General features: G+C 34.5%; 1 protein-coding gene across 9 annotated transcripts in view; it reads right to left on the reverse strand.

Annotated features, from left to right (window-relative positions):
* Positions 1 to 14,989, reverse strand: part of STXBP5L (syntaxin binding protein 5 like) — a 542,570-nt gene that overhangs the window by 207,305 nt on the left and 320,276 nt on the right. The gene's annotated exons all lie outside the window — the stretch shown is intronic.

Consider the following 14,989-nt stretch of genomic DNA (forward strand, 5'->3'; position numbering starts at 1 on the left):
ATATGTACATAAAATTAAATAAGAAAATTGGAACAAAAGAAAAATGGGATAGAAAATGAAGATGAAATAAAGGATGAAATGGGATAACTTTAATAACCAATGTATATGCAATTCAGTCCTATGCATTTAAAAAATATGGCATACATTTGGCTTATTTCTTTATATTAAAATCCTATTTTCTCTTTGACTTATGTCAGTATATTAAACTGGTGATTTATGAACCCTCAGAAGTGGATAAGGTATTCTAGAGATTTGCATCATTAAAAATGGTTATTTATTTATAAATCAATAAATAAGACAACAAAATACTTGGGTTCATTTTAAAATAGAAGTATTTGAGAGAAGATAATGATTAATAGATAATCATATTCAAGATTCACTCAGTTAAATACTGCTAGCCATGTAGATGATTTTTATTATCATATAATTCTGAGTTATATTTGTAGTTATCTTTTATTAAATTTACTGTATCATTAGTTTAAAAACACAGGAAGGTTAAAAAGATTATCAAATAATGATAAATGATAAAATTTCAAATGATATATCTGATAAGGGGTTAATATCCAAAAAGAATATCAAATAATGATAAAAAAGATTATCAAATAATGATAATAATGATAAATAGTGATAATATTCAGGCAGGCCCATGAATTTGCCTTAAGATGATTTTCCTGAAATCCGTTAGTAGTATTTCTCTGATGAAAATTCCTACACAATGCATAAAAATGTTCCAATAATTCCAAAACACTAGTGGTAAAAATAGAAAATAGACAGTGGCAACTGGACATAATAAAATAAAATAAAATAAAATAAAATAAAATAAAAAAAGAAAAATTTACTCCTAAAAAGAAATAAAACAAAATAAAATAAAATTGATGTTTAAAACATCAAAAAAAAAAAAAAGGTAAGGGGATTAAAAAAAAAAGAAAAAGAAAATCGTGTGGTGGTTGTAAGCTACTCCTATATAGCATCCTGAGACCTAACCATTTACCTGAACATTTTATAACAGAACACAAAAATTGACAAAAACAAATGAGCTAGTTTTAAAAGGAAATTTAAAAATTCCAGCTAACAGGTCATGAAGTCAATGTATATTTTTTGAAGTTTTAACATATTTAAAGATTTTATTTTTACTATTTTTTATCTTTATTTTTTAACCAACATTTTTTAAGTATAGTTGATCCAGAATGTTACATTAGTTTCAGATGTATAACATAATGATTCAACTTCTATGTTATTCTGTGCTCACCATAAATGTAGCCACCATCTGCCACCATACAACTTTATTATAGTATCATTCCTGGGAGTTATTCATTCAATAACTGGAAGAATGTATCTTCCACTTCCCATCACCTATTTTGCCCATTCCCTACCTTTCTCCTCTCTGGCAACCATCAATTTGTTCTCTGTACTTACAGATTCTGTTTTTTTTGTTTATTCATTTGATTTTTTAGATTCCACATATAAGTAAAATCATATTTGTCTTTTCTAATATGATTCATTTAGCACAATACCCTCTAGGTCCATCCAAGTTGCCACAAACGTAACACTCTCCTTTTTTATGACTGCATAATGTTCCATTAAGAAATTCCACATCTTCATTATCCTTTTGTGTACTGATGGGCCCTTAGGTTGCTTCAATATCTTGGCTGTTGTCAATAATACTGCAATAAACATAGGGGTGCATCTATCTTTTTGAATTAATGTTTTTGTTTTCTTTGGGTAAATACCCAGAGTGGAATTACTGAATCCTATTAGTATTCTATTTTTAATTTTCAAGGGTAACCTACTGAATGGGAGAAGGTATTTTCAAATGATATATCTGATAAGGGGTTAATATGCAAAATATATAAATAACTTACAACTCAACACCAAAAAACAATCTGATTAAGAGGCACCTGGGTGGTTCAATGATTAAGTGTCTGCCTTCAGCTCAGGTCATAATCTTAGGATCCTGGGATCGAGCCCCATGACAGGCTCCCTGCCCAGTGGGGAGTCTGCTTCTCCCTCTCCTTTTGTTCCTCCCCCCTTCTCATGCTCTCTCTTATTCCAAATAAATAATTTTTTTTAAAAAGCACAATAATCCAATTGAGAATAGGCAGAGGACTTAGACATTATCTCAGAAAAGACATACAGATAGCCAATAGACACATAAGATAGTCAACATCACCAGTCATCAGGGAAATGCAAATCAAAACCAAAATGAGATATCACCTTACACCTGTCAGAATGGCTGAAATAGAAATTTCATCATTAAATCACATACAATTTGAAAATTGATTTGACAAAAAAATTGAACTTCTTTACATACTAAATTAAATGGCATAATCACTTGCTAAATTCAAAGTCAAAATTTAGTGTAAACTTTAAAAATATTTGTTAAAATTTATATAATGTCATAAATACTGTCGAAAGATGCATTTTAACTTCAAATCAGCTCTTTTTTACATACTAGAGAAAATGATGTATCATTAAACCAGTTCCTATGGAATCCAAGGAGAGGAGATTTGTAAGTCCAAAAAGTTTGGAAAATCTCACTTAGCAATAGAATGAATAATATGACCTTTCAAAATTTGAGCCCTAAGATGTAAAGAAGTAATAATCTAAAATGCTATTATATTTTTTCACAGAAACATCTGAAACATAAAACTTGCTTTGTTTATAAAACACTAGTAATAACTACAGTAAATAACAAAATATAAATTATATAACCTCAAAATGTAAGTTATTGAGATAGCTATACAACATCATGATATAGGAAGTATGAAAAAATATTAGAATCACTTAGGGAATTGAGAAAGAGAAAAGAAATTCCTGAAATCTAGGAGACATCTGACAGGATAACTCTGTGACTATGATAAGACAAATACAAAATCATGCTGCAATCATGTCCGACCACAACAAAACATGAGTATCACCTTGGTCACAAAAATATGTTATATATTACATATGTTTATATATAATTGTATATTATATTCTTATATAATACGTATATATAATTTTTAAAAATTATCTCTCACAATAGAATTTAAGCACTGTGAAGGCAAAGAAGTAAGGTGACTTCCTGTTTACTATATCATCAGGACCTGGAACAGTATCTAAAGAAAATAAGTACCTGATAAATATCTGTTAAATTAATTATTAAATACCACAAAATCAAAATCACAGATACATATTTCCTAACAACTATGAAATAAAAATTGAAGTCACTAACAAAAATATTTTGGAAACTAAAAAATATATTCTAAGTAATTATTGTCAAAGAAGAAATTATACTGAAAAGTATGAAACAGAACTAAATAAAAATTCCTTATATTAAAAGTTATGGAGTAGGAGTCAAGATGGCGGAGAAGTAACAGGCTGAGACTACTTCAGCTACCAGGAGATCAGCTAGATAGCTTATCTAAAAATTGCAAACACCTGTAAATCCATCGGCAGATCAAAGAGAAGAAGAACAGCAATTCTGGAAACAGAAAAACAAACCACTTTCTGAAAGGTAGGACTGGCGGAGAAGTGAATCCAAAGTGACGGGAAGATAGACCCCGGGGGGAGGGGCCGGCTCCCGGCAAGTGGTGGAACAACGGAGCACAAAATCAGGACTTTTAAAAGTCTGTTCCGCTGAGGGACATCGCTCCAGAGGCTAAACCCGGGTAAAGCCCAAGCGGGGTCAGTGTGGCCTCAGGTCCCGCAGGGTCACAGAAGAATCGGGGGCATCTGAGTGTCGCAGAGCTTGCGGGTACGGGAACGGGAAAGCCGGCTACAGAGACAGAGCCGACAGTAAGATCACAGCTCAGTGTTACCTTGAACAGGTCGCAGGCTCGGTGAGCTCGGAGCGCGGCCGGAGGTCAGGCAAGACGGGAGTTACTAGGCGCTTTTCTCTGAGGGCGCACTGAGGAGTGGGGCCCCGGGCTCTCGGCTCCTCCGGGCCGGAGACCAGGAGGCCGCCATTTGTATTCCCGTCCTCCGGAACTCTACGGAAAGCGCTCAGGGAACAAAAGCTCCTGAAAGCAAACCCGAGCGGATTACTCACCCCGGCCCCTGGTAAGGGCGGTGCAATTCCGCCTGGGGCAAAAACACTTGAGAATCACTACACCAGGCCCCTCCCCCAGAAGATCAACAAGAAATCCAGCCGAGACCAAGTTCACCTACCAAGGAGTGCGGTTTCAATACCAAGGAGAGCAGCAGAATTCCAGAGGAGGAGAAAGCAAAGCACGGAATTCATGGCTTTCTCCCTGTGATTTTTTTTAGTCTTGCAGTTAATTTAATGTTTTTTCTTTTTCATTTTTTGTTTTTTTTCTCGCATTCTGGTAAAATTTTTTTTTAACTTTTACCCTTTCATTTTTTAAAGTTTTTTAACTAGTTTATCTAATATATATATTTTTTCTTTTTTATATTTTTCTTTACTCGTTTTCTTTTTTTTTAATTCTTTTTTTTTCTTTTTTTCTTTTTTTTTTCTTTCTCCCTCTTTGAACGTCTTTTTATTAACTTTTCCCCCCTCACGATTGGGATCTCCTCTGATTTGGTTAAAGCATATTTTCCTGGAGTTGATGCCACCCTTTTAGTATTTTACTTGCTCCTTCATATACTCTTATCTGGACAAAATGACAAGATGGAAAAATTCACCACAAAAAAAAAAGAACAAGAAGCAGGGACTAAGGCTAGGGACCTAATCAATACAGACATTGGTAATATGTCAGATCTAGAGTTCAGAAAGACAATTCTCAAGGTTCTAGCCGGGCTCGAAAAAGGCATGGAAGATATTAGAGAAACCCTCTCAGGAGATATAAAAGCCCTTTCTGGAGAAATAAAAGAACTAAAATCTAACCAAATTGAAATAAAAAAGCTATTAATGAGGTGCAATGAGGTGCAATCAAAAATGGAGGCTCTCACTGCTAGGATAAATGAGGCAGAAGAAAGAATTAGTGATATAGAAGACCAAATGACAGAGAATAAAGAAGCTGAGCAAAAGAGGGACAAACAGCTACTGGACCACGAGAGGAGAATTCGAGAGATAAGTGACACCATAAGACGAAACAACATTAGAATAATTGGGATTCCAGAAGAAGAAGAAAGAGAGAGGGGAGCAGAAGGTATACTGGAGAGAATTATTGGGGAGAATTTCCCCAATATGGCAAAGGGAACAAGCATCAAAATTCAGGAGGTTCAGAGAACACCCCTCAAAATCAATAAGAATAGGCCCACACCCCGTCACCTAATAGTAAAATTTACAAGTCTCAGTGACAAAGAGAAAATCCTGAAAGCAGCCAGGGAAAAGAAGTCTGTAACATACAATGGTAAAAATATTAGATTGACAGCTGACTTATCCACAGAGACCTGGCAGACCAGAAAGAGCTGGCATGATATTTTCAGAGCACTAAACGAGAAAAACATGCAGCCAAGAATACTATATCCAGCTATGCTATCATTGAAAATAGAAGGAGAGATTAAAAGCTTCCAGGACAAACAAAAACTGAAAGAATTTGCAAACACCAAACCAGCTCTACAGGAAATCTTGAAAGAGGTACTCTAAGCAAAGAGAGAGCCTACAAGTGGTAGATCAGAAAGGAACAGAGACCATATACAGTAACAGTCACCTTACAGGCAATACAATGGCACTAAATTCATATCTCTCAATAGTTACCCTGAATGTTAATGGGCTAAATGCCCCTGTCAAAAGACACAGGGTATCAGAATGGATAAAAACCAAAACCCATCTATATGTTGCCTCCAAGAAACTCATTTTAAGCCCGAAGACACCTCCAGATTTAAAGTGAGGGAGTGGAAAAGAATTTACCATGCTAATGGACATAAGAAGAAAGCAGGAGTGGCAATCCTTATATCAGATCAATTAGATTTTAATCCAAAGACTATAATAAGAGATGAGGAAGGACACTATATCATACTCAAAAGGTCTGTCCAACAAGAAGATCTAACAATTTTAAATATCTATGCCCCCAACGTGGGAGCAGCCAACTATATAAACCAATTAATAACAAAATCAAAGAAACACACCAACAACAATACAATAATAGTAGGGGACTTTAACACTCCCCTCACTGAAATGGACAGATCATCCAAGCAAAAGATCAGCAAGGAAATAAAGGCCTTAAACGACACACTGGACCAGATGGACATCACAGATATATTCAGAACTTTTCATCCCAAAGCAACAGAATACACATTCTTCTCTAGTGCACATGGAACATTCTCCAGAATAGATCACATCCTCGGTCCTAAATCAGGACTCAACCGGTATCAAAAGATTGGGATCATTCCCTGCATATTTTCAGACCACAATGCTCTGAAGCTAGAACTCAACCACAAAAGGAAGTTTGGAAAGAACCCAAATACATGGAGACTAAACAGCATCCTTCTAAAGAATGAATGGGTCATCTGGGAAATTAAAGAAGAATTGAAAAAAATCATGGAAACAAATGATAATGAAAACACAACAGTTCAAAATCTGTGGGACACAACAAAGGCAGTCCCGAGAGGAAAATATATAGCGGTACAAGCCTTTCTCAAAAAACAAGAAAGGTCTCAGGTACACAACCTAACCCTACACCTAAAGGAGCTGGAGAAAGAACTAGAAAGAAACCCTAAGCCCAGCAGGAGAAGAGAAATCATAAAGATCAAAGCAGAAATCAATGAAATAGAAACCAAAAAAACAACAGAACAAATCAACGAAACTAGGAGCTGGTTCTTTGAAAGATTTAATAAAATTGATAAACCCCTGGCCCGACTTACCAAAAAGAAAAGAGAAAGGACCCAAATAAATAAAATCATGAATGAAAGAGGAGAGATCACAACCAACACCAAAGAAATACAAACTATTATAAGAACATACTATGAGCAACTCTACGCCAACAAATTTGACAATCTGGAAGAAATGGATGCATTCCTAGAAACATATAAACTACCACAACTGAACCAGGAAGAAATAGAAAGCCTGAACAGACCCATAACCAGTAAGGAGATTGAAACAGTCATTAAAAATCTCCAAACAAACAAAAGCCCAGAGCCAGACGGCTTCCCGGGGGAATTCTACCAAACATTTAAAGAAGAACTAATTCCTATTCTCCTGAAACTGTTCCAAAAAATAGAAATGGAAGGAAAACTTCCAAACTCATTTTATGAGGCCAGCATCACCTTGATCCCAAAACCAGACAAGGATCCCATCAAAAAAGAGAGCTATAGACCAATATCCTTGATGAACACAGATGCAAAAATACTCAACAAAATACTAGCCAATAGGATTCAACAGTACATTAAAAGGATTATTCACCACGACCAAGTGGGATTTATTCCAGGGCTGCAAGGTTGGTTCAACATCCGCAAATCAGTCAATGTGATACAACACATCAATAAAAGAAAGAACAAGAACCATAGGATACTCTCAATAGATGCTGAAAAAGCATTTGACAAAGTACAGCATCCATTCCTGATCAAAACTCTGCAAAGTGTAGGGATAGAGGGCACATACCTCAATATCATCAAAGCCATCTATGAAAAACCCACTGAAAATATCATTCTCAATGGAGAAAAACTGAAAGCTTTTCCGCTAAGGTCAGGAACACGGCAGGGATGTCCATTATCACCACTGCTATTCAACATAGTACTAGAGGTCCTAGCCTCAGCAATCAGACAACAAAAGGAAATTAAAGGCATCCAAATCGGCAAAGAAGAAGTCAAATTATCACTCTTTGCAGATGATATGATACTATATGTGGAAAACCCAAAAGACTCCACTCCAAAACTGCTAGAACTTATACAGGAATTCAGTAAAGTGTCAGGATATAAAATCAATGCACAGAAATCAGTTGCATTTCTCTACACCAACAACAAGACAGAAGAAAGAGAAATTAAGGAGTCAATCCCATTTACAATTGCACCCAAAACCATAAGATACCTAGGAATAAACCTAACCAAAGAGGCACAGAATCTATACTCAGAAACTATAAAGTACTAATGAAAGAAATTGAGGAAGATACAGAGAAATGGAAAAATGTTCCATGCTCCTGGATTGGAAGAATAAATATTGTGAAAATGTCTATGCTACCTAAAGCAATCTACACATTTAATGCAATTCCTATCAAAGTACCATCCATCTTTTTCAAAGAAATGGAACAAATAATGCTAAAATTTATATGGAACCAGAAAAGACCTCGAGTAGCCAAAGGGATATTGAAAAAGAAAGCCAAAGTTGGTGGCATCACAATTCCGGATTTCAAGCTCTATTACAAAGCTGTCATCATCAAGACAGCATGGTACTGACACAAAAACAGACACATAGATCAATGGAACAGAATAGAGAGCCCAGAAATAGACCCTCAACTCTACAGTCAACTAATCTTCGACAAAGCAGGAAAGACTGTCCAATGGAAAAAAGACAGCCTCTTCAATAAATGGGGTTGGGAAAATTGGACAGCCACATGCAGAAAAATGAAATTGGACCATTTCCTTACACCACACACGAAAATAGACTCAAAATGGATGAAGGACCTCAATGTGCGAAAGGAATCCATCAAAATCCTTGAGGAGAACACAGGCAGCAACCTCTTCGACCTCAGCCACAGCAACATCTTCCTAGGAACAATGCCAAAGGCAAGGGAAGCAAGGGCAAAAATGAACTATTGGGATTTCGTCAAGATCAAAAGCTTTTCCACAGCAAAGGAAACAGTTAACAAAATCAAAAGACAACTGACAGAATGGGAGAAGATATTTGCAAACGACATATCAGATAAAGGACTAGGGTCCAGAATCTATAAAGAACTTAGCAAACTCAACACCCAAAGAACAAATAATCCAATCAAGAAATGGGCAGAGGACATGAACAGACATTTCTGCAAAGAAGACATCCAGATGGCCAACAGACACATGAAAAAGTGCTCCATATCACTCAGCATCAGGGAAATACAAATCAAAACCACAGTGGGATATCACCTCACACCAGTCAGAATGGCTAAAATGAATAAGTCAGGAAATGACAGATGCTGGTGAGGATGTGGAGAAAGGGGAACCCTCCTACACTGTTGGTGGGAATGCAAGCTGGTGCAGCCACTCTGGAAAACAGCATGGAGGTTCCTCAAAATGTTGAAAATAGAACTGCCCTATGACCCAGCAATTGCACTATTGGGTATTTACCCTAAAGATACAAACGTAGTGATCCAAAGGGGCATGTGCACCCGCATGTTTATAGCAGCAATGTCCACAATAGCCAAACTATGGAAAGAACCTAGATGTCCATCAACAGATGAATGGATAAAGAAGATGTGGTATATGTACACAATGGAATACTATGCAGCCATCAAAAGAAATGAAATCTTGCCATTTGGGACGACGTGGATGGAACTAGAGCATATCATGCTTAGCGAAATAAGTCAAGCGAAGAAAGACAACTATCATATGATCTCCCTGATCTGAGGAAGTGGTGATGCAACATGGGGGCTTAAGTGGGTAGAAGAAGAATCAATGAAACAAGATGGAATTGGGAGGGAGACAAACCATAAGTGACTCTTAATCTCACAAAACAAACTGAGGGTTGCTGGGGGGAGGGGGGTTGGGAGAAGGGGGTGGGATTATGGACATGGGGAGGGTATGTGCTTTGGTGAGTGCTGTGAAGTGTGTAAACCTGGTGATTCACAGACCTGTACCCCTGGGGTTAAAAATATATGTTTATAAAAAATAAAAAATTAAAAAAAAAGTTATGGGATACAGATTTAACTTCAGCAAGAGGGAAATTTATTATTTTATAAAAGCATATGAAAAGAAGAAAAAAATTTTAAATAAATTTCTTTTATCAGGAATAGGTGTTTAATTTTTAATAAATATTTTTTATTAAAGACTACATAGAGAAAAGCACACAAACTGTGGATGTCTTTAGCAAATTATGATGTTGAATATACCTGTGAAAATTCTACTTGGATCAAAAAATGTAATAGAAAATCAAGGAATAGAAAAAAACAATCCAAGATACTGAGAAGCCTATTTCATACCCTTAACCAATCAACATTTCCATCTGCTTTTTATCTTCTCTTTTAAAGACTTTTAACTATAGGTTATTGGTATCTGTTTTTACATTTTATGAGTAGAATTATATATAACATATCCTTTTCTGTCCTGCTCCTATTTCTAATCATGGTGTTTATAGCAATAATTCATTCACTTTTATTATTGTTATAATATTTCATTGTTTGGGTAGGACAATACCATAATTTATTTATTTTATGGGTAATATAATAACATTACTGTAAACAAATTTGTATATGTCTTTTAGAGAATATATATATGAATTTCTGTCAGGTATACATGGATTCATGGGGTAAGAGTATGTCTAACTTTAATAGATACTGCCAAACAGTTTTCCAAAGTGGTTGTACCAATTTTGATTTCCATAAGCTGCACATCAAAGCTCCAGTTCCTTTTCATCTTTTTAAAATAATTAATATTGTTAATATTAATAATTAATATTTTAAACTCCAATGTTAAACTGGAGTATGATATAAATCTTTGCCTTATTTCAGAATGTAGGTGGAAAGCTTATTAATTCATCATTAAGGAGGGTATTTTCATAGTTCTGGGTAATTATGTTCAGATTAACAAAGTTCCTTTCTTCTAATGTAACAAGAAATTTTTATCACAAAGGGAAGTTGATTTTTGTCAAACACTTTTCTAGCTTTTTATTGTTAAACACTTTTTTCTCTATATTTGTAAATAAGAAAATTCCACTGATTTTTAAAAATTATTTAAATTCAAATAAAATTTAAATTTAAATTGCATATAGTACAATATTGGTTTTGGGATAGAATTCAGTAATTCGTCACTTATATACAATTTACATACTTACATACAGTGCTCATCATAACAAGTGCCCTCCTTAATAGTTATCATCCATCTAGCCAATCCCCCACACCATCTCCCTCCATCAACCCTCAGCTTATTCTCTATTGTTGAGAGTCCCTCAAGGTTTCTTTCACTCCCTTCTATCTGTTGGGAGATTTTTTTATTATTATTACTGATTCAATTTCTTTGTTTTTTTAATCAGTCTGTTCAAATTTTCTATTTCTTCCTGTTTCAGTTTTGGTAGTTTGTATGTTTCTAGGAATTTACCCATTTCTTCCAGATTGACCAATTTGTTGGCATATAATTTTTCACAATATTCTCTTGGATTTCTGTGGTGTTGTTTGTGATTTCTGCTCTTTCATTGGTGATTTTATTTATCTGGACCCTTTATCTTTTCTTTTTGTTAAGTCTGGCTAGGGGTTTATCCAATTAATGATTCATCTGAAGAACCAGCTCTTAGTTTTGTTGATATGTTCTAATGATTCTTTTGTTTCTACATCATTTATTTCTGCTCTAATCTTTATTATTTTCATTTTGCTGGATTTAGGCTTTATTTGCTGTTCCTCTTCTAGCTCCATAGGTGTAAGGTTATGTCATATATTTGAGACTTTTCTTGTTTCTTGAGGTAGGCTTCTATTGCAATATACTTCCTCCTTAGGATTGCCTTTGCTGCATCCTAAAGGTTTTGGACTGTTGTGTTTTCATTTTCATTTGTTTCCATGTGCTCTTTTATTTGATCTTAAATATCCTAGTTAACCCATTCAATCTGTAGTAGGATGTTCTTTAACCCTCATGTATTTGTGGTCTTTTCAAGTTTTCTTGTGGTTGCCTTTAAGTTTCATAGTGTTGTCTGAAAATATGTATGGTATGGCCACAATTTTTTTATTTGTTGAGGCCTTATTTGTCACCTATTAGGTGATCTATTCTGGAGAATGTTCTGCTTGCTCTCAAAAAGAATGTGTATTCTGCTGCTTTAGGATGAAATGTTCTGAATGTATCTCTTAAGTCCATCTGGTCCAGTACATCATTCAAAGCATTGTTTTCTGTTGATTTTCTGCTTAAGATGATCTGTCCATTGATGTAAGTGGGGTGTTAAAGTTCCCTACTACTATTGTATTATTATCAATGAGTTTCTTTATGCTTATTATTGATTTATATATTTGGATGCTACGAAGTTGGGGGCACAAGTATTCAAAATTATTAGACCTTCTTGATGGATAAACTCCTTAAGATATAATGGTCTTCCTTGTTTCTTGTTACATACAGTTTTTGTTTTAAAATCTAGTTTGTCTGATGTAGGTATGGCTAAGCCAGCTTTCCTTTGATATCCATTAATATGATTGATGGTTCTCTATCCCCTCACATTCCATCAGCAGGTGTTTTAAAGTCAAAAATGAATTTCTTGTAGGCAGCACATAAGTAGATCTTGTTTTTTTAATCCATTCTGATACCCTTTGTCTTTTGTTTAGAGCATTTCATTCATTTATGTTCAGAGTGATTATTGAAAGATATAAATTTAGTGCTACTGTTTTACCTGTAAAGTTGGTGTTTCTGGTGATTTTCTCTATTCCTTTCTAGTCTTTGTTACTTTTGGTCTTTTTAAGAGTTTTTTGTCTTTTTAAGAGTCCCCTTTAATATTTCTTGCCGGGCTGATTTAGTGTTCACAAACTCCTTTAGTTTTTGTTTGTCTGGGAAACTCTCTCTGTCCTATTCTGAATGACAGCCTTGCTGGATGAAGTATTCTTGGCTAAATATTTTTCCCATCCAGCACATTGACTATATCCACTGATTTTGAAAAGTCAATTTTGTATTCCTGGGAAGCATGCAAAGTGGTTGTATTCCTTTTGTCTTCTTTGATTATTGATCAGACTTGCCAAAGATGCATCAGTTTTATTAGTATTTTTTAAAAGATTATTTTAGAGAGAGAAAGAAAGGGGAAAGGGGCAGAAGAAGAAGAAGAAGGGAAGTAGACTCTACACTGAGGATGGGTCCCAATGCAGGGCTTGATCTCATGACCCTAAGATCATGACTTGAGCTGAAACCAAGACTTGGACACTTAATTGAGTCACCCAGGTGCCTAAGTTTTATTAGTATTTTTACAGAATTGTTTTGTTTTTGCTAATGTACAATATTTTTCTTTTCTATTTCTTTTACTGTTTGCTGTCTTTATTTTGCATTAGAATTCTCTAGAGAAATAGAACCAATAGGATGTATCTAAACAGAAAGAAATTTATTATAAGAAGTTGGCTCAGGGGATTGCAAAAGCTGACTAGTCTCTGGATCTGCAGGACTAGCTGGCAAGCTGGAAATCAATAATGTAATTTTAGTCTGAGTATAAAGTCATGAGAACTAGAAGAATCAATGGTGTAATCTCAATCTGAAGGCCATCAGGCTCCAGATACAGGAAGAGCTCATGTTTCAGTTCAAGGCCAGGGACAGGAAAAAGCTGATGTCCCAGTTTAAAGCAGTCAGCCTATTTTAACTTGAAGGAAGGTCAGCCTTTCTGTCCTATTCAGGCAACTGATTAGATGAGGCCCACCCACAATAGGGAGAGCAATCTACTTCACTCAGTCTACTTATTTAAATGTTAATCTCATCCAGAACATCCTCACAGAAACACCCAGAATAATATTTGAACAAATCTCTGAGCACCCCACAGTTTAGCTCATGTTAACACATAAAATTAACCATCATATCTTTATTATCTTTCTTTTAGTTTCTTTGAGTTTATTTCACTATTTTTCTATTTTTACACTAAGATCATTGATTTACAGTTTTTCACTTGAAAAAATCATAACAAAAGGTATATATTTCCCTCTAGGCACAGCTTTAGCTATATTCCACAAGTTTTGACATATCATAGTTCTTCTATAATTTAACCTAAAATATATTCTAACTTCGATACTGATTTCTTCTTTGACATATGTTATGCAGAAGTGTAGCAGTTAATTACTAAGCATTTAGGAAACTTCCTATTTATATTTTACTAACAATCTTGCTGAATTCTCCAGAGGTTAGAGGATATATTGAATATTATAATAATCCCAAAGAAATTTGTTCAAACAAATTTGAACAAAGAAATTTGTTCAAACAGGATTTATGTTCAACGAATGAACAATTTTGGTAAAAACTCCATGTACACTAGAAAATAATGTATGATATGCAGGTATTTGGTGTAATGTACTATACATTTCAATTATTTTCTTTATGCTCACTAATTACTTCTTTATTTGCACTTTTGCTTCCTATGTTTGTGGTGGTATTAGGAAGTAGAAGCTTTGGCGAGTGATTTGATCTTAAAGGTTGAACCCTAAAGAAAATGAGGAATACCCTTATGAAAGAGACTCTACAAAGCTCTATTTCCCTTTCTACGGTGTGAAGACACACTAGAAGATGGCCATCTAGAATATGGACCCTCACTATACACCAAATCTGCTGGTGCCTTAATCTTGCCTTTCTCCGCTTCAGAACTATGAGAAATAATTGTCATTTAAGTCATCTAGTCTATGGTATTTTGTTATAGCAACCTGAACCAAGGCATCTACTTTGTTTGGTATTAGTATAGCTACAACAGTTTTTTTGTTTGTTTTTGCTTAGGGTAAACACACTGTATTTTTTCCTATCTTTTTACATTCAACTTTTCTATAACCTTAAGTTTAAAATGTGTCTCTTGTAACAATATGTTATTTTAACACAGTCTGAAAATCACTATGTTTAGACTATTTGTTCACATGTAATATAATTGCTGTCATACTTTAAAGCAAATCTATTTACTTATATTATATTTGCTCCATCTGTTTAATGTTATTTTTTCCATTGTTGTTTTCTTTTGGGTTAATAATTTTTGTTATCTTAGTTCCCTATTAACTTACCCATTATACTTATATTTATTATTCTTTTAGTATTAACCACATGAATATAAAATGTTTTTATGACTTATTAAACTATAATGTAAATTAGTACTTGTGTTACTTTTTGGATGCTAGAAGAACCTTGGAACTTTAATTCAACAGACTTTATCCTAAATTTGGACCAATTTTTAACTTAAATATATATTATTTTTCAATGTATTACACTCCCAGAAGTAATTATTTTTATAAAATATTCCCTAGACTTACATAATTCTTTACTCCTCCTACATCTCTGT

Source organism: Mustela erminea, chromosome 1 (genome assembly GCF_009829155.1).
Source record: "Mustela erminea isolate mMusErm1 chromosome 1, mMusErm1.Pri, whole genome shotgun sequence".
NCBI classification, from domain to species: Eukaryota; Metazoa; Chordata; class Mammalia; order Carnivora; family Mustelidae; genus Mustela; species Mustela erminea.